The sequence below is a fragment of the Onychostoma macrolepis genome, chromosome 25, assembly GCF_012432095.1.
Source record: "Onychostoma macrolepis isolate SWU-2019 chromosome 25, ASM1243209v1, whole genome shotgun sequence".
NCBI lineage: Eukaryota > Metazoa > Chordata > Actinopteri > Cypriniformes > Cyprinidae > Onychostoma > Onychostoma macrolepis.
The window spans coordinates 156,281-178,864 of NC_081179.1; the positions used below are offsets into that span (position 1 = coordinate 156,281).

Here is a 22,584-nt window from a genome sequence, read left to right on the forward strand (position 1 = left end):
AACTCATCTACACAAATCACGCAGGATCTGACATCTTCTTGCGCACACAAACTCGGATTCTAACAGCAGCTTCGTCAGGAGCTCGATGTGGCCTCCATCTGTAATGATCCACAGCTCTGTGATTTATGGAGGTCAACAGAAGCACAGCTATTCAGATCAGTCAATCAGGTCACCCAGAATGCACTGCTGCGGATCATCATCACAATGCCAAAGCTAGAGCTGAGCGCACACATTCAGAGAGACACACACAGCGTTTGTTGTGTTAAATGATCAGCTACAACACAGTGCACTGAGATCAGAGAAACCACAGAATCAAAAAGAAGCATGCTTAAAAACAACACTTATTACAGAAGGAATATACTTAAGTGTGTACTAAATGTAAACATTTAACTCTGTTATTTGCAATTAAATGAAAATGAAAAAAAGTTTACATTTATATTAAATGCAATTAACTTTAGCTGAACTTTACAGTGTTTTTGACCCACATAAGTAGAGTCTTTATATGTAGTTTCATAATTACTTTAATTGTATAATTACATAATGATGTTGCAGTTTAGTGCATTTAAAATATATGAATGAATATCAAATAACACACTAGAGTCAAAATTATAATTAAGTACTTTACATGTGCTTTCATACGTTAGTCAACACATCAGAATAAGAAATTCTTTAAATCATGACAAACGAGTATTAAAACATCATGATTTCAATTGTGCTTTAAATTAAAACTTTTAATATGACATCATTACAATGTGCACTTAAGTGTACTTACTGTACTTAAGTGTGTTAAGAAACAAGTGCACTCTCTTTAAGTACACTTAAGTGCCATATTATATTATTATGTTATCTGCAAATACAGTTTATTAAAATACACTTTTAAGATTTGAAATGCACATTCACTACAATTAAGCACACTTCTTTTTCACAAGGGTTTCTTGTTAATTAGAACATGTAGTTTGTTTAAATCAGCTGAGAGAGATTTGTTTCTAATTTTCTGTTTTCTGATCATCAGCAGTGCACAAAGAACATAGAGGAAAACTCATATGATCACAACTAACAGGAAACCAAACAAACAGTACACTATGTAGTGCATACAAACAGCTAATGCTGACATGAAGCAGTCTGCAGCAGTTAAGATTCATACAGATTAATGAAGTGAGCATACTGTATTCGCAGTGTGAGCAGATACGGAGGTGTTCATTGAGACGCAGTGAGCATCTGCCACCCATATGACCGCTGATCTCAGACCTGCTGCTAAATCTGATTGGCTGCTCACCTGTAGAGAGCCTCCACGCCATATGACACTGATCCGCTCAAAGCATCTGCTCACGTTCACTACAGATCATCTTTACAATCATCAGCGAGAGGATGTGAATCGAATACATCTCATAGCTCCTGTAATCAATCGCAGGCTCCGCCCCCGACTCTCAGAGCGACGCCACAGCCAATCAGACGCCAGCTGACGTTTATGAATGACGTCGAAGCAAAGTGGCATGTTACTGATGTCAGAGACGAAAACACATCTACAGCTCATTTATATGCTAATGACTCATGTTTATTCATGGCATTTGTCATAACTGTGTCAGTATATTGCTGCAAACACATACTTCTTATACTTCTCTGTGTCCGCTGACAAGAAAACAAACACACACACACTCTCACTCTCACACACACACACACACACACACACTCTCACACACACACACTCTCTCACACACACACACACACACGCATTATATATGAATCCAGAATAGTTTGTCTACATGAACGAATTAGTGTGAAATTGTGGTATTGCATTTTTATTATATTATATTATATTAATGTAGCTTTCTAAATTGGGACATTCATAGACTTCTATTGCTTTTTTATAAATAAATACTATAATCTAATCCAATCTGACAGAAAACATGCTGTATTTTTACAACTGAAAGACATTTTGTTTGCTTTATATTAATACTGATATTGCAAACGAACCTCCCAAAAGTAGGTTTTGTCAGGGTGATCTCACTTCTGAGTTCAAATTTGTCTCCAAAATGTCCAAAAAGTCAGTACAAACACACAGATTTTCTGATGTTTTTTATGACTCTCAATTAAAGAATCACAGTGAACATAAACTGTTCTTGATGAATTCTTAGTTTTTGCGCTTCGATGAAGAACAGTGGTAAATCTTGCTTAAATTAAGCCATTTATAAGACGACAGACTTGTGTGACAGAACTAAATATCCCATGATTCAGCATAGCAGTGATAGTTTAAAGCATCAAGACTCGTTCTGATCCATTAGCACTAAATCGACTTCCTGCGTGTTTTAAAAACAAAACGACTTGAAGGATCTCAATGTAATCATGTTTCTGAACTTGTAAGTAGCAAGCAATGGATTCTATCGATCTGAAGCGCTTCCCAGTCACTGACTGATCAGGAAACATCAGAGCTGCGGATCTCACACACAAACAGTGTCAGATAACCACACGTCTCCTTCAGAGACACAGAGAAACCTCACATGAACTCAGTAATAAAGCAGCAGACACTCACCGGAGAAGATCTGCTTCAGCGTCCAGATGAGGAGAACCTGGAAACACAAACACACACGTTCAGAGCGTGGAACCACCGATGCCTGACAGAAACACAGATCAGAAAAACACACATCAGGTCCTCTGGAGCAGATACAGCTCGAGTCAGAGACGATGAGATGATGCAGGAGTCAATCTACGGTGCTGGAGAAAGCTACTTTTAAAAATAATACATTACAATACTGTGTTACTCCATAAAAAAGTAACTAATTGCATTACTTAGTTACTTTTTATGAAAAGTAATTTACTGCATTATTTCTACTTTATGTTTTCTCATCTGGGCCGGGCTCATTTTTCTATTTCCAGCAATAAAAAAAATAAATTAAACACACGTTATGTCATTTTTGCTTATTCATATGGTTGAATTAGATCAATGAAGGTCAGCAGCAAAGACATCAGTTAATAAAATGGGATTAAAGGTTATTTGCGTTTTTATAAACCTATTTCATTATTGTAGGTATGCATCATATTCTGAGTTTGGGCCATGAATCTGGTTTTGTGCAGTGAGATGAGTAAATACATAACTACAGTAAGATGCTTCTACACAATGTTTCTACATTTACTCCTGATTTCTCTCAACATGGCAACATGAGAGCTATCAGTCAATGCATGGGGAACAAAGTAACTGGTGTTACTTATTTGAAAAAGCAACTCAGATATTTTTGTTCAATTAAAAAGTAACTCATTACCAGTTATTTGAAAAAGTAATCTGATTACGTAACTCACATTGCTTGTAATGCGTTACCCCCAACGTCAATCTATGAGGCACACATACTGTACAACATACAGATACAGAGCTTAGAATCACACAGACATCAGAGATAAAATATCTTGTTTTCCTATAGTCCTGCTTGAGACTAAAGAGACATTTAATAGTTCCCACACAACAAAACAATAATTTGCAACAATAATGCTGCTCATATGTTTCCTCATGCTCAATTCTTAAATGTGCAGAGGATGCTGGAAAAACAAACAATGTGCAATTTTCCTGAAGCTTCACGAGTCACAGAACAAACAGAATCATGAACAATCAGGGCTGCGGTCCCTAAAAGCATCCTAAGTTGATCGTAGACCCATTGCCACCAATGCAGCTACGATCAACTCCAGCTTAAGATGCTTTTGAGAGACACAGCCCAGGACGATACACACATCAGAAGAACCAAAGGACAGAACGTAAACAGGATCAGTTCAGTTACAGAATGTAAAAAGACAAGAGGTAAACAACTCAAGCAATATTTATGATTTCTCTCTTTTTTTAAAGGATAAACATCTTGCAAACTTCTGCACTCAACTGTAGGACAACATCGCTTCACTAAAGCCTGAAATCATCCGAGTCCAACATCTCCAACAGATTCACATGCATGCATTCATTCAAAGAGTAAAGAGCGATGAAGACAGACCTGGATGAGTATTACTCCAGCAGTCAGAAGCTGATGTGTGTTCCTCCGCAGCGTCAGCAGAGACTGAGCCGGAGCTCCGGCGTCCCGCCCCTCACAGCCACATTAAACCCAGCTTTTGTCTTTGACTCAATGGAGGTTAAACATTTCCTGCTCTCAATCCTCACAGTTCAGCACACGCTACAGCAGCAGCAGTTATTCTTATTCATTACTTGAAAATGACAAACAAGTGGCTTTCCTGTAGTTTCAACATCATGGGTTTGATTCCCAGGGAATGCATGAACTAAAAAAGAAAATAACAAAATCCCTGAATGCAATGCAAGTTGCTTTAATATAATAATAACTTATAATAAAACAAAAAGTAAACATCCAAAATTAGAGAATAAAATCAGGTATTTAAATCAAGCTTTGGATAAAAGTGGCAACTGCATAAAAATGTAAAAAACAATATATATATCTAAAAAAAAAAACTTGCAAAAATCTAAAAACCGGGTTTCGCTCTCATTCCTCCATGCAGACAAAATGTTATAGTATATAAAGTCCAAATGATAATAATAATAATAATAATAATAATAATAATAATAATAATAATAATAATAATAATAAATATTAAAAATAAAATATAAAATAAAAAAATAAATAATTAACTTTATTTCATGTAGTGCCTTTAAACAGAGTTTCTCAAACAGAAAACAGGAAAATTGTAAAACAAAAAGTAAGAGAGAATAAAATTAAAGAGGTCCTATTATGCTTTTTCACTTTTTGAATGTTAGTCAGTGTGTAGTGTGTATGTTTGGGCATAAAAAGATCTCCAAAGTTACAAAACTCAAAGTCCACTTCAAAGGGAGATATTTCGTTTTAAAAAAAATCTCTTTTCAAAGAACTACAACGAACGGCTCGTTTGGACTACAAAGTTGTTTTCCTGTATTTGTGATATCAAAAATTGGTCCATTAGAATATCATTAAAATAAATCCCGCCTACTGAAATTCGAATGGTTGGCGGGAGAACGCTTGGTTGAGCACTGCACGTTTCAAAATCGAAGCCCGGCGCGGATGTTTTTCTATCACTGTATTTCTGAAGGAAACCGACTGTTTTCAGAAAATGATGGATGTCATTTTAATTTCATCTTGCATGTAATGTCTGATAAAGCAGCGTTTGAGAGCGGAGCGCTGCTTTGTGTGCAGCGTTACCAGGGAAACCTCGTTCTCTCCAACAGCGCCTCCTGCTGGCAGATAATTAATTTGCATATATATGCTGCCACAAATACTGTAACTCTGTGGGACTATGGTATAAATAAATTCAACTGTATAACAGTATAATCTGTACATAGTAAATGCAGTTATTTTTAAGCTGTTGTTGACATCCTATCTAAAAGGTGATTTAGCTGGAAAAAAACAAAACAATAACTTTAACACTTTAATATGTATTTCAATATTCTCGGGGTCTGAATTGATGGCAATATTGATGAACTTACTGCTTTGGCAAGGGGCGGGGCAGTACTGAAACACCGTCTAAGCTGTTCGCCAATCACAGTGCACTGGGACAGCCAACCAATCACAACACATTTCGTTTTTCGGAAGGCGGGCCTTCATCAAACCCGGAACTAATGGAGCCGTTTCTGTCATGTTTCTGTCAAAAAAGCATGACTATAATCAGTGTTATTTTAAGTATCATCAAGATGCTATTATATATTTTATTATTATTATGAATCAGCATTTTTTTTGTTTGTTTGTTTGTTTTTTTTTCTGTTTTCAGTTTAATTTTAGTTTTTTTTTTTTTTTTAATTAGTTTTTTTATTATAGTTTTTTTGTGGTTGCTGTTAAATGTCATATTAATTTTAATTTTTTTTCCACTTATAGTTTTAGTTATTTTAGTACAATTTAAACTAAATGAAATAAGAAATGAGAAAATAGCTGAAATATTTTGTAATTATTAAAAAAAAAAAAATTATTTAGGTTTTTGAATTTCATTTTATTTCAGTTAACATTTATTGTATTTGAAGTAATGAAAAAGTAATGACAATGTATATATCTCCAGAGAACTGCTCTGTTCATATAGATGCACAGCTCTGGACTCTGGTCTCTGAACACCTGATGACTTTAGGAAACGACTGTAGGAAACAGCATCATGAACGGAGCGCAGCAGATGTTGTGTGAGTCCTGCTGATGTGCTGATGGGAAAGTGTTTATGGCCATCGTTAGGAAGCTCTTTTGACGTCTCTTATACGGTTGTGGCTCGTGACAATGGAGGCTGATCTGTCTTTCAGAGCGTCTCTATTCTCCTGCTCACACCACAATCAGCACAAAAGAGCACGAGCTGAAACATAATCCAGCTCAAAGTGTTTTCTTCATCACTGCGGACAATGAGGCCGATCTCCACGACTTTAGACTCAGAATCACAGCAGATCTCATTACCGGCTCAGCTCTTTCTCAACATCACATGAGAAACTGTAAAGTTCTCCGCTCCTGTTTCTCCTGCTGCTGTCACAGATCTCAGTCTGAACTCACAGTCTCAGCTGCTCCACATTTATATTTTATATTCATTTGAGAACTGCAGGAGAAACATCTGATGCTTCAAAGGAACAGAGAACTTCATGAGCTCTGAAAGAGCAACAGCTGATCCAGGGTCAGTGTGAAACGGCAGATACAAAACAGTGTGTGTGTGTGTGTGTGTATTGGTAGGTTATGGTGACCAAATGTCCCCAAGTATAGTAATAGCAGTAAATTTTGACCTTGTGGGGACATTTTTGGTCCCTGTGAGAAAACAAGCTTATAAATCACACAGAATGACGTGTTTTGAGAATCTAAAAATGCCTGTAGTGTCCTGTGATGAGTAGATGTAGGTGTAGGGCAATAGAAAATAGCCAATCACAATGCACTGGGTCTGTGGGGGGGTCTGTGTGTGTGTGTGTGTATGGGGGGGGGGTCTGTGTGTGTGGTGTGTGAGGCACCATATTTCCAGCATGAATGGATCTGTGCTCTGATTGGCTGTCTGACTCTGCTCTCTCTTAAGTGTGTCTCAAGAGCCCAGCGGAGCCCCAATCGGCCCCTCCAGCATAAAGCAGGGCCCCATCCCGCCGTAGTCTGGGTGACACGGTTCACAAACACACAAACACCACTGATATCCATTAAAACAACATCATTCAGTGTGAGACGCCGCTGATTAACAATCCTCACCGCCGTCAACATCAACCACACACACACACACACACACACACTCAACGTGTTCAGTTATCACACACACCTCAAATCACTGACGTTTTGTTAATATTTCAAATCAGTTTTTATTTTTAGATTTTCCATTTTCATTAAGATTTTAGTTGAAATTTAGTTTTTCACTTTTTTTTGTATATGTCTGTATATGTCTATGTATTTTTCATTATTTTTTATTTCAGTTTTATTTTTAGTACATCAAGTTAAACTTAAATAAACAAGAGAAATGTTGCCTTGGTGATAGCTGGGTTTTTTAGATTTCATTTTGCATCACTTTTGTTTTATTTGAAGTAATAAAGTGTTTTTATGGTTTCAGGTTTAGCAAATGATAGTAAGCCCGACTGAGACGGAGACCTTCATCGGTTCATCTGTGTCGTCTCGGTGAGAATGTGGGTTAATTTAACAGGGAATTAGAGACTCTGAATCGATATGAAATGATTTTATGGGAGCGTCTTACGATACGCGTGAGTATTGAGGTGGGAATGAACACTATTAAAACACACAAATGAAACCCAATCCTGTGGGATCAAACGCAGCAGCCCGGGACACAGAAGCAGGACAATGGAGCCCGTCTGAAGGGATATTTACAAGATTTACAGCCCAAATCTCATAGAAAGCACACTGAGGTTGGCCTGGCCTCTTTACATCCGAACACACACACACAGCAACAACTGCCACGGTTTCCATGGCTCTGAGACTTTAGAGAGAGACAGACAGAGCGTGTTAGATGTGCCGCCCACTGACTCAGGGTTACCATCAGAACTCAAACTATCACAATTACTATTACTGTTACAATCCATCCTGCAGTGATTTATGGTCCCTTAGATGAGCTGGATGTGTTACTCTCAATCTTCCCTGAGGACGGTACTGCTTTGGTACGACTCGGTGACTTCAGAATTAAAATTTAGATTTAAATTTTAAATGACTAGTAATTTTGTTGTTGTTTTAGTGTGTGCATTAATTTACTATAACGTGTTTTGTTAATTTTACAAATGAAAACCATAATAGTTCATTAATGATATAAAACAACACCGATGTGAACACCATAGTATCTGCGCTGAAGTATATCTGTGACTCTCACAGGGTTCGGTGATAATAATTAAACATGCGTGCTAATGACTGCAGATGCTGAGGTGAGAATCAAACAGCATACGCAGATCACAGCACAGGTTCACAGGGCTTTCATGTGCTGCCAGATCAACTCTCACGAGCGCTCGTGTGCTGATCTACAGCTGGACGCAGAACAAGACCAGACACATGCACGAATGACCAGAAATCAAGAGAATATCATTGCAAACACATAGCAATGTTTCCGTTTTATTATAAAATGTCACATTCAATTCTATGTTACTTGTCATTTCTTTGCAATTATTGGTGAATTTCACTAGCAGTTTCTCAGTGAAAATCATGTTGAAGTAAACCAGTGCGGTTTAAATGCAGGTTATCGAAACTTTGATTTAAAATCAGATGAAATGTCAATGAAACCAAAACACTTTCAAGCTTTCAGTCGAACGCAGTGTAATTCTCGATTCATTTCCGCTCATAAACACTGATATAATACTGATATAAACCTGTGACTCCTGCATCAAATCACAAACAAATGAGCCCCTAAAATCCCACAATCCTCAGTGTTTTAATGACGAGGGCATCGGGACGCTACAGCAGTCATTCATTTGCAGTAATTAGGGTTATTATAATTAACTGAAACCATGAAAAAATATTAATTCCTCTAAATATTGCATCAGAAGTTCAGTGCGGAGCTAAAAGAGTGTTCTCCGCAAAGTTTGTGCGTGCAGCTAAAAATAAGTTTAAATGTTTTTTATCGTTATTGTTAATACATTTGTATATTGCTGCTGTTGGGTGAAGTTAGTCAGGGACTGAAGATATTAACTGCAATATTGTACTGCCATCACGATCCAGCAATCATTGTTCCTCTTATTATGGTTCACGACAGCTGTTTACACGCTTATCAGAACCGTTACGTGGATTATATGCTTCTTTGCACACGTACAGATGAATGCCTCAAGATTCACGTTGTAAAATATAAAATATATATATATATATATATATATTTCAGCTTATTTGCAAATCAGTATTTCCCATTTTCATTCAGTTTATCTTGATGTACTGATATAACTAAAACTAAAACTGAAATAAAAATGTATAAAAACTAAATAGACATATTTAAAATAAACAACAGCTAATAAAAATGACAAAACATACAACAAAATTACTAAAACTTTAACTAAAATTAAAATCAAAGCAAACATCTAAAATTAACGATACTGTCACCCAAAATAAAAGTTTTTGTTTACATAATATATGTGTGTGTACTGTGTGTATATATATGTATATATATATATATATATATATATATATATATATATATATATATATATATATATATATATATAAATACACACATGCATGTATATATTTAAGAAAAATGTGTTGTTTATATATTAAATATATTTATATATGATATAATTTATATGAATATAAATATATACACATAAATACATGTAAATATTTTCAAAATATATGCAGTATGTGTCTTTATATATACATAATAAATATATACAGTACACACAAACAAAAACTTATTTTGAATGTGATTAATCGCGATTAATCATTTGACAGCACTAATAAAATCAAATTGAAAATATTAAGAATAATATCTGACTGATGCTAAAATAACCCTGAACTGGACTCTGCAGTTAAGCAAACCCATTTCTGCATCCCTGCCGCAGCGTTTGTCCTGGTTTCCGCGATGTGAAACTGGTTCAGGTCAGTTATTACTCTCTTTTTCCAAGCACAGGCTGGAATGAGTTTATAATATTTCCATTCTGTCTCTGTAAATCGGCACAGTTTCAGTCTCTCATTGATTTTCTATCTCTCTCTCACACAGCAGATGTGGGGATGGACGGATGGGATTCAGCGGTAAAAGCTTCAGGTTATCGATCGGAGCACATTAGGCCCGAAGCGCTGGACTTCATGGGTCTGGCCACTAAAACACTTTCTGAATGTGGAGCGGGTCGCAGTTTAAACTGAAAAACAAACCTATATTTGTGACAACTGACTATTAGAGCAACCCGAATGACTAGTTCATCATAAAAACGGGAAGAACAGCTCAATAACTGTTAGATGGCTGTTAGAAACGCTGTTTCTGCCGCCCGCAGTTAGAACCCGCTTCCAGAAGAGATCAGAGGTGCTGAAACATTAGTCACATATAACTCATCTGTTTAGCTGTTCGTGTATTGAATGAGGCTGTGCTACGTCCAAACTGACTGCACTGTATTTTATGTATAATCATTTTCTATTCTTAACTGTTTTAATTCATTTTAAATCAATATTTAAATAATTAATAATACAGTTTTTTTAATTCCTTGTTTTTATTGTTGTGATTATTTTGAATGATTATTTTACTTCCTTTTATGTAAAGCACTTTGAATTACCACTGCGTATAAAATGTGCTATATATATATATATAAACTTGCCTTGCCTTCTGTGAATGCATTTGCGTCAGCAATTAAGAGTCCGCAGACACAGATCTGCATATTCACTGACACTCATCGAGCGCTGAAATGAAGCGCAGAGTTTTATTATGCGTGAATATGCGTCTGACAGCATTAACATGAAAAATGACTCATTGAGTTTAATGAAGAGCAGATCTGGCTGCATTCAGACGTGAACACAGCATCAGCAATCATCAGCGGACTCAAAGTGCTCAAACTCAAGCTGCTCACGTGTGGAGCATTTCATTAAAAAACATGAGTCATTTCAAAAAAGTCATTTCTGAGTGACTGGATGTTTTACAATAATTACAAGCTTTCAAATCAGACCATTCAGTCAATGAATCATTTGAGCCGATTCACTGAGTCATCTGTAGTGGTTCATTGAAAAATATGAACTGATCCAATGAGTCATTTGAGATAATTCTGCGAGTCATCTTAAATTATTTAGGGAGTCATCTGAACTCAATAAATAAGTTATCTGAAATGATTCAGTGAGTCACCTGAAATGTGTGTGTGTTGTAAATTTGTATGTATAGTGTCATTAAAACATAGTAAATGTAAAGATTCCTTTCAACATGCCCATAAAGCTATTTGAATCTGAATCTGAGTCATCTGAGCTGATTCAGTGAGTCACCTGAACTGGTTGAAGGAGTCATCTGAAATAATTCAGTGAGTCATCTGAACTTGTTCAAGGAGTCATCTGCACTAATTCAGTGACTCTTCTGAGCTGATTCAGTCAGTCATCTGAAACGATTCAATGAGTCATCTGCACTAATTCAGCAAGTCACCTGAGCTTATACAAGGAGTCATCTAAACTGGTCTATTTGGTCATTTGAAATGATTCAGTGAGTCATCTGAACTGGTCTAATTAGTCATTTGAAATGATTATGTGAGTTTTTTAAAGCTGATTCAGTCTATGATTCAGACTGATGAAGCCTGTGCTCTATAGGCTGTGTCTTATTTCAAAAGCTGCAGTCTCAGAAGGAAAGAAATGACAGCATGTTGCGCCTCACGAGGAATAAAATCAATTTTATAGTGGCTACTTTTCTGAAATGAGACATCCTCAGTGACATATGCAACACACCACCTCACCAGCCGAGTGATTCGCTGTTAAACCGAGCATCCCGCTGTGCTGTATGTGTGTCAGCGAGGACATGCGTAGTAAATGTTGTATTTTGCAGCGGTCAGTGTTTCAGAAGCACAGCTGCTGACTCAAACATCTGCTTCAGCTTCAGTAAATCCATCCTCTCACACAACAACCTCCATAACAAACACTACCGACTGTCTCAAACACACGGCATCATGGGAAGCGCTCGGCGTGAAGTGGACTCGTTTGGTCACTAGTGGAGACAGCATCTCCTTCACTGATTAATTAACAGATTAGTTGGATCAACACAGACTAATCAGACTAAACTCAAGAGCTGCTTTACTTTAGATAATAGAAAACAGGGTAAATTAAGCAGCTAGACAAACGAACATCAGCCCCGTGTTTGCGCGGTCAGTAAATGGACGTCAAGTGCTCTAAATGTGGTCGGTATTGTTAGGACTGAAGGGCTTGTTAACCCTTTTCAGCCGGTTTGAGTGGAGGAGTGTTTATTAAGGCCGTTGTGCGTCAGGAAACAATCAGCTTCAGACGGCTGTTATTAGAAGCATTCAGCGATGTTTGGCTACTCATCATGACGCTCACTCACAGAAATATAATTCAACACTACTGGATTCTACAAATCGCTCATACTAACTTAATTACAGATGTCAACTCCTAAAATGACACTTCAGTTTTGCAGCAACATTCATTCATCGTGTGACATTTATTACTAAAAACACTGTGAGAGATAATCATAATCACAGTAGATCAATCAATCAACCAATATCTGTCCACTTTTAGATATTTATACCTGCACACATAATCAATCAATTTTTATTTAAATATTTAGATATTATTTTTGTAAAATAAGTGTTTTTGACTTAGATCATTAACACTTTTTAATAATTTTTTTATTATGTAATAAACCAATTAATTCATTAATTATTTATTTTTATTATAATTTATTTAGTTAGTTTGAATATTTATATATTATGCACTTCTTGTATTAAAAAAAAAAAAAAAAAAATATATATATATATATATATATATATATATATATATATATATTTATTTATTTTTATAAAATTGCCTGCTACACACAAAACAGCCATTAATGCTGGATTTAAATCACATATGAATCACCAACATGTTTTAATTTATTAAAATATTTATATATGATATACTCATTGTAAAATAAGTGTTGTGTTTAATTCTGGATTTTTTAATATATTTCTCATTGATTTGCATGATAAAATGCATATTGAAAAAAAATAATAATAATGTTGAGTTTTGGTGAAATAAGCAACACCTTGCTTGAGACAATACAAAAGAGCTATTAAGCATTTTATATTCGGCATCCGTCAGAACTCTAAAGAGTCTCTATAATCAGGAATGTTTTTCTATGCTCACGTTCGGTCACTGATGTCATTTCAACTGTCATCTGCATGAATGAGTTCCAGCGTCAGTAAAAACCTCCAGAGCTTCTTTCATTCTGAAACTTCTGCTCTATACATACCAAAAGCCAAGAATCACTGCCCGACCAATCATCAGGAGCCAAACACAAAGCCTGTCAGAGTCCACCAATCATCAGCGGACAGGAAGTACAATAAGCCACCCAATGGAGAAGTGGAGACCCTTCCAAACCACCACACACAGCGCCAGGCGCTCTTTCTCATGATAAACACCCATCATGTTCCCTGCTTTGTCATGTTTGGCTTCAGTGTCTGGTTTATGGCACGGTAAAAATGCATTGTCCCATTGAACGCGGAGACTTTGACCGTGACATGGAGCAGGAGGAGGTCCATCAACCTCTGACCAGACAGACCCACATTCTCCATTCTCCACAATAGAGCCAGAGACTCTGATCCCAGCAGGCCGAGCATTCACTGGCCAGGCAGGGCCGTCAGCGTTACGGGCGTCTGCACTGGTAGGGGTGCTTACGCTAGCTGAAAGTCAACAATACGTCCATTCACTCTCAACGCTTTCAAAGTGTCTGCCAGGAGCGTAAGTGACTTCAAACGCCAAGAATCTTTCACATTACTGTCAGCTGTGATCTTCACATTCACATCATCTACAGTGAAGGCCTGCAGCACACTACACTCACTACTGATGCTGTACACGTCACACAGAACACTGTGCTATTCTATAGACAGCCACTCCACAGTTGGGGCGATACTCTTTCATTCTCTTTTAACTGTACAATATCATATCTACCTGCGACAAGTGTTACATTCAACTGCGACAAAAGTTACATTTAGCTGCTACAATATTATATTTACCTGCTACAAATGTTGCATTTAACTGCCACAGTGTTACATTTACTTGCTACTGTTACATTTATCTGCTACAATGTAATATTTAATTGTTACAATATTATATTTAATTGCTACAATGTTACACTTAAGTGCTATAATTGTTACAATTTTACATTTAACTGTTTTTTAAACTAAAACAGAGTTATATTTAGCTGCTACAATGTTTCATTTAACTGTGAACATCAAAACTGACAATAGCACGAATGATTCTTGGTGTTTAAACTCTCTGCATTCTCACTTACGCTCTTCATATCCAGGTGTAGGAGGCCAATCAGGAGTTCATTTAATTGGATAACACACACACTGTAATGACTGGAACTGGGATGAAGGTCTTAAACCACTTAACTGCTCCCCGGAGCCTCGTTTAACAAGTTAACAAGCTTCTGCTAGCTCTGAATGACTGTATCTCCACTATTAACTATCAAGAACTAGCTCACTAGAAAACCCAACAATGCACGAAAAGCATGATGATGACATGAGAATATGATAAGATTAAAAACAAGCTCATGCAATATGAAAATCAAACATCACAGTTAATGGTCACATGCTTCTAATGAATATTATCCCTCATGCTGTCACAAAAAAGGTTCTTCCAGCCAATTAATATGGAGTTTTATGTCACTGTGTTTTTAATAGGTCTTTGATTTGAGAGGCTGTTTCAGCAAAGCTCACCATGACAACAGCCAGAAGAGCCTCTTGACACGCTGACATCATCAATGTGAGACACATATTTCACTGTCAGAAGAACAAGCGCGGCACAGCATGTCTACGGCAAGCGCTTGGAGACATATTTCATTATTTCCTAACAGAACGACCTCGTAAACGCCCGCTGAAGGCCGAGAGACGTGCAGCTTTTAAAGTCAGACGCTGTATAAACGCTAAAGGTGTAAAACAAGTCAGAGATTGAATGTGACACGTCGAGGGAACGCTTTGTTGAATCGCTTAACCTTGCCCGACTTCAGAAGCTCTCTAGCTTTCTCTTGATTGTCATGCAAATGCTGAAGGACAGAGGGCTGGGGAATTTGTAACTTGTGTTTTCAAAGGATTCTTAACCCGCCTTCAGCTCTAATTACATTTCACCTCTTTTGTTGCCAGCACAAGCTAGTATCAGTCCTGAGCGTGTTTCCCAGCGCATAACTCTAACTCTCCCCGCAGACGTGTTTGAAGCTCTCGAAGCATCAAACCATCAGCGGCATACAAGCGACGGCCGCTCTCCACGTCTGGATATTTGAGCTGAGTATGCTTGCTTTGGACACGCGGTCAATGAGAACAAGCAGAACGCACTGGAGACACTGTTCACAGCAGATTCTAGTTCCTAAAGATTCGCACTGCATTTGTTTATTGAGCGTGAAATGAAAGCATTTGGGTGTAAAAATCAATTTTCCAAAGCAGTTGGTGATTCTGTGATTTGTCACACATTACATAAGACTCCTACAAACGTATATCCAGTGTTTCCCACACAGAGTTTACACGGACTGCACAGGTATATTTGGCATCTCTATCGCAATTATATTCACATGACACTGCCGTGTTGCTTTCGCAAAGCCTTTTCAAGCATTTCTAAGCTCTGCTAGTTCAAACTTTCACTCCATTTAAATAAATCAAGCACAATAAAGCTCAAGTTTCTTATTGTTTGTAATAATTTGTTGTGGTCTTGTCTTGTTTTCAATAAGGCTGGGAACGTATTATGCATCCATTAATTAGACAAGTGTTAATTGTTGCTGTGGTATCAAAATAATCCAAAAAAGTGGCATCTAACAACGTCATTTTCAGCAAAAAATAACTATATTGTGATAAATATAGTTATGGTGAAAAATTACTCGTGATAAAATATTTTTAGTAGAAATATTAATAGAAATAACTGAATAATTAAATATAAATATTGTATAATATATATTTGTAATTTATTCTTAATCGGAATATTAATAAAAACATTGCATACATTGTATATTGTATTTTATATAATGATGTATTTATAATTTTTCATTATATTTTCATTCATTATTTTAATAGAAATATAAAAGAAATAATTGTATGCACTAATATAAATACTTTATAATATGTAATATTTTAATATTAATATACTAAATATTAATATCAATAAATGTATACTTTATAAATATTGTACAGAATAATCATTTACATTTATTTATTTTTAATAGAAATAATTGTTTACTTTAATATCAATATTATATAATAATTGATATAAATAATATACTTTTTATTAAAAATATTGAATGCATGAAAACATTGTGTTAAAGGTCACATTATTTGTTGTTTATCGCATGTTTTGTGTATTTCCAGCAGCTAGCAGCTCCAGTGTATTTCAGACGTGTGGGAAACGGCGCATCCGTCATTGAATGGTCTCCACAGACTCGATCCCTCCACACCCTCGGGACGGGCACAGGCTGTTTGTTTTGTGCGTGTGCTGGATTTATCACTCTCTCGCAGGACTTTAGACGGATCGTAATCCCAGCAGGTCTGACTGCGGGCACCGCAAGGCTAATTGGATTTTTTTCTACCATGGAGAATCCAATCACAGTCGGGCCCGTTCAATTTCACTAGCCCGCGCTTTTAACCAGCACAGATAAACTCGCAGGATCTGGAGTGATTTTACCTCCTACTGCACTGGATGTCTTCACTCCCACAGCACACAAATCAAATAAGTGGAAATGAAAGCACGCGAGCATCTGTTAGGTGTGTCGGAAACACAGAGCCGGTGCATTTAATACAGACGGCAGCTTACGTTACAGGTTAACAAAACTAGCCGTCTCTAGTTACGCTGAGAGGGGTGTGTGCGACCTCAGCCTTTCACAGGCAAACTGGATCTATAGTATCCGGATCAGCCTTCCTCTGGACCCCTATGGAGATTCCCAGGAGAACAGATTAGAGCCGGAAAACACAGCCGGAGGGAATCCCTCCACATTAATGAGAAACATACAATTAATACACAAGCGCTGGTGAAAATACTCAAATGTATATCTGTAAAGTCAGAATATATGAAGATCACAAACCCCCTAGCAACCACCCACACACCTTAGCAACCGCACAACACTGTGATAAAACCACCAACAAAAACACACAACACCCGAGAATCATATGGAAGTAAAGTTTGCACGGACAGCACTCACATCTTCAGAAAATGTAAATAAATAAATAAATAAATAAATAAAAACACATTTTCTTTAGCAATATGTCTATACAAAAATACATATCACAATTTCAGAAAATAGAAATTATAGAATAAAAATATAAAATCTAATGTTCTTCAGGAAACTAATAAAATCTCTCCCATTTTCTTCAGAAAAAAAAATAAATAAAAACTTTACATTTAAAAAATACATATTACATTTTCTTCAGAAATATATATATTTTTAAATTAAATAGATCATTTATATTTCCTGAAGAAAATGTAATCTATATATCTATATAGATACATATATACATATATATATCGTTTTTTATAGATTTGGAGAAATTTATTAGAACTGGAGAAAATATGTAAACAACGTATAAATGAAAGCTATTTTTTTTTTTATTGTTGCCTGTATTAGGCACAGTGGAATAGTGAAACACAACCTGTAAACTGACCATGACACCAACTCAACCGAACATGAACATCTCAGACATCAGCTTTACATCGTCCTCCAGTGTTTCTGAAAAGATTTGCCCAAGACTGGTTTAAACTCAGGTTCACAGACAGACGGCTGAAGCCCAGCAGAGAGCGAGAGCTAAACGGCAGGCTTTACACGCTCAGGGCTAAGGATCATGGTTCTAATCTCACTGCGTCTGTGGGATTGTTCATTTCTCCAGCTGTCTTTAACTCTCTGCTCATATGAACTCGTCTGACAGCACATCTGTAAGCATATGGAGCAGCAGACTCTCAAAATAAAGAATTTCAGTGACAGATGAAAAGAAAAAGCAGATAATGTGCAGTAAATCTGATATATGTGCTCACGCTAACACAGCTGTTCGTGAGAGATGCTGCGCTTCATTTCATCTGGACTGAGAAGAACAACTGCATTTGCACACCAGGAAGAAAACAGTGAATCAACAATCCAGTGAAACGACATGAGTGTAACAAAATAACATTTAGCTAACGTTCTCATTACGTTATGAGAACGTTATTTCTGAATGTTATCTGAACGTTCAAAACGTCCAGTTTTTAAATATTTCAGTGATGTTTTTTCTTAGTTCTACAAATGTTAAGGGAACATTCCATTTCATCATTTTGAAAACATTATAGGAACGTTACTTTTGAATGCTCTCTGAACATTCTCAAACAAGTTGTAACATTTAAAAAATATAGTCTAACTAAAACACTTAAAAAAAAAAAAAACATTCCATGAATGATGCATAAATAATGTTTTTGTGCTTTAACATTATTAATGACCAGATAACTCTGAATTAATGTATTATCAACATAACTGGAAGAACTTCAGAGAACCTTGCCAGAACGTTCTGAGAATGTTCCCAGTTAGTTCATGAATCTACATGAATGGACACACTTTGATGACGTCTGAGATTCAGTTTGCATCTCAGTTATAAATCCATAAAAAGTTCAAACAGTGAGTCTCTGGTTTGATCACAACATGTTGAAGACGGGTCAAACGAGAGGCCAATCACATTACTCTCTGCGGTCCGTCTCAGAGAGAGTTCTGGTCTTGAGCTCTCTGGAGATCCAGTCCAGCTCTGAAAGACCTCCATTAGATGCAGCTTGAAAACTTCTGCCAAGCCACAGGAACACGTTAACCTGATGAGATGAGGTAAAACACTGACCTGTAATGACTAGACGCAAACACCAACTCACTTTAGCTACATGACGGCTCGCCATACATCAGCCATTAGAGGTTATGCGAGGATGCTGGGATTCGCAGAAGGACACAATGGGCTAAAACAGACCAAACATCTGATATTCCAGCACAAAACACATACACTGAAAAAAATGGTGTAGAATAATGGCAACTAATGCATTGAATTAAAGTGAAATTTTGATGCAGAAAAAAAACTGAAGTTTTTCCTGTAAAACAGCCTATACTCTAATAATCTCTAATAATAAACTATTGTTTATAGTATGATTCCAGATCAACACGCAGGCTCAGAGTCATTATGACTGATTATAATTATTACGAGTAATTATATTCTAATCTTTCACCTCAAGACTTGGACATTAATTCACTCTGGCAAACAACTGCTTTACTTTCTGTGCGTCTCTGACAAACATTACCAGACTGCAATGAGTCGAATGAGTCTGAGAGCTGGAGGTGTTTCTCTTCATGTCATACTGATGAATTACAGCGGCAGAGCAGAGAATAAACACACAAGGGTTATCTGAACTGTTCTTCTTAAACAACGAGCCTTGATCTTTTCTAATGTGCTATAAACCAAAACACTGAAGAACCTCTAATGAAACACCAAGAACTTAATCTAGGAATCAACAAAGAATCAGATTGTAAATAAGGAATATGCAGCCAAAACTGGAATACTAACAACTAAAGAATGTTTATTGCTTTTGTTCTGTTTATAATTTGAAAAATATGCTGTTTCATAAATGATGACCATTCAGATTAATATCATAATGCATAAAGTAACTTGTTTTGCATTACATGTTTTTCTGAAATGTTAAGTTTAAATAGACAAACGAGGCATTATATAATTAAATCTGCATTAATTTGTAAGCATTTCCAGAAAATAAATGCGTTGGATAAAGCCAGATTCTAAATTCTTGTTTGATTTTGTTGACATGATAGACTTGAAGATTTTTACAGAGGATATTTTGGATTTATCTTTTTATCACTTCATAAATCAGAAAATACTGTCAACAGACAGAAAAAAAAAATGTTTTTAGAATTATAATGTTGTATAAACCAGTGTGAATGATATATGAACAAACCCCTCAGTAAAAACCTTCAGAATATAGAGAGGAATAAAACTCTAAGTGTTGGTGTATGTCAGTGCTTCTGGAGTGGAGAAACAAACTCATTACCTTTAAATATAGGCATTATCGCCATGTTTTTAGGTATAAAATGTTGTATAAATCAGTGTAAATGAAATATTAACAAACCCCTCAGTAAAAACCTTCAGAATATAGAGAGGAATACAACTCTAAGTGTTGGTGTATGTCAGTGCTTCTGGAGTGGAGAAACAAACTCATTACCTTTAAATATAGGCATTATCGCCATGTTTTTAGGTATAAAATGTTGTATAAATCAGTGTAAATGAAATATGAACAAACCCCTCAGTAAAAACCTTCAGAATATAGAGAGGAATACAACTCTAAGTGTTGGTGTATGTCAGTGCAGCTGAAGTGGAGAAAAAACTTGTAAAGATATGGACGTAAATTGAAATCTACAGACGGAAATAGCTAAAGTGCAATAAAATAAACACTTAAATGTGTATTTGAGATGTTTTCTTTCCATTAGTCTGAAAGACGACACGATATGGAAGCAAAATAGACCAAAATCTTGAAATTCACCAGTGCTTTGCCTGAAGTGTCTTGACTTAACCAAGCAAAACAACTGAGCGCAGAATGAAGGCTCTTCTAAGACTGATCTGAGATCTGTGCTGCTGGGTTCGTGTGAATGTGAATCTGTCACAGCTGACACACTGAATTAGGCTCCTGCAGAACAGCACTAATACCCATTGTCCTTACGCCTGCTCTGATTGGCCCGTTCGAATCCCTGGGGTCACGTGACCTCCTGGCTCTCTCCTGATTGATGTGTGGAGGGTTTTTCATTTGATTCAGTTCTAATGTGCTGATTTTAATGGGTTTTTGACCTCAATCTCTTATAAGCATTTCCAAGCCCAGACGAAGATTAGAGGAGGGAGATTATGATTTCAGCCAGCAATGGAACAACAAAACAAGACCTGCATTGTTACCCGCCGACATCATGTATTTTATAGCTTAATACTGTAAACTTTGGGCAAAACTGTCCTCAGAGCAGCTGGTGTTGGCCTCATTAGAAGGTTCCCAGGATTGTGAAGAAAGGCTGATTGGTCTCAGCGCAGCAGAGAAAGCAGGAGAGAGCCGAGCTGTCAGCCTCTCTGGATTAAAAACCCCTCGCTGTTCACGTGTGAAGGCACACAGCGGTAAACGCGAGGTGTTTTCTTCATGCTGCGTCTGCCTCCATCTGTAATCTGAGATCTTCCCTATAGAGTCAATCTGTCCATCCGACCTGCATTACAGCTCAATAACGCAAACAGCAAGAGCCTGACGGGCAAACCCTAAACACACTGCAATCAAATTATTATTCTGTTTACTTTAAATGTTTCATTTATGAATTTAGGCCATGTTCAGTTAGGTTGCACATCTACAAGGATTTCTGTTGTTGAAGTTTTTGTGGTTATCATGAGCTTATGGCAGCACTGAATTTACTGCATAACAATTTTCACTCAGAAATTGCTTGTAAATAAAGGAAGTAGAAAGACTGAAATAGTATTTTCTTGTAAAATATAGTCCATTTTTTTACAGTGTAGGTTGTACAATGGCATGTTGCTTCATTCAATGAATGTAGCGTGTGCTAATGCCAGTGGAATGACAAACTAAAAACACATGTTTGAAATGAAGATCAATTAACTTGCCTTAAAAAGGAGTAAAATAAAGCGTGTACACTGAGAAAAAAAAAAAAAAGCACAGAAGGAAGAGCAGCTCTGAATACTTCAGTCGTTCCACTTCAAAATGTCACATTTAATTTAATGTGTTGCTTGCAATTATTTGAGAAATTCACAAGCAGTTTCTCAGTAGAAATTGTGATTTTTTTCAGTGTATTTATTCACGTTGTTAATTTTACTTAAATTGGTGAAGTGGATTTTTTCTTTATGTGTGAATTTCTTTGAAAAATGTGCGTGCAAAAACTTGAAAAGACTATTTTCTTCTCCTTCTTGTTTTTCAGACAGATTGAGGCTGTTTGAGTGCAGACGCGTCAGAGCTGCTCATGAAGAACAGTTTGCAGAAGAAACGCTGCATGAAGCTGCACTGCTGTGTTTGCTGAGCAATTAAACTGCACAAGTGGGTCGAGAGTGTGTGTGTGTGTGTGTGTGTCTCGGGCCTCTTCAGATTATGCTAATGTGAGGAGGATTTGGAGAGCCTGAACTGAGCGTCTCTGTGTGTTGTTGTGAATTCTCACACTGCAGATATTATTATGATCATGATCTGCTCATGTTCTCCAGTCAGAGTCTGTTCAAACACACTAAACCTCCATCAAAACCGTCCATCAGCACAGAACATCAGCAAAATCACATTTATAGTAATGCACTTGCTCTGCCTCATTTTGACACTTTAGATTCAGATCAAATATCATACGCTAAGTTTTATAGAACCCTTTAACCTGGGACTGCAAGAGAGTGCTTGGGGCCCATGGAAATGTTAAAATAAATAAATAATATTACAACAAATAAATATTTCATTTAAATAAATAACTAAATTATTAAAAACTGATTAGATTAAAATAAACAAATAATAAACAAAAATAAATAAATAAATAGGTAAATTA

At 36.5% G+C, this 22,584-nt stretch overlaps 1 protein-coding gene across 1 annotated transcript in view; it reads right to left on the minus strand.

Moving 5' to 3' along the window:
* LOC131534183 (neuronal cell adhesion molecule-like) overlaps positions 1 to 22,584 on the minus strand; it is a 66,889-nt gene that overhangs the window by 39,108 nt on the left and 5,197 nt on the right. The window contains 1 exon segment of the mRNA XM_058766881.1: positions 2,531 to 2,612. The gene's annotated coding sequence lies outside the window, so the exon portion shown is untranslated.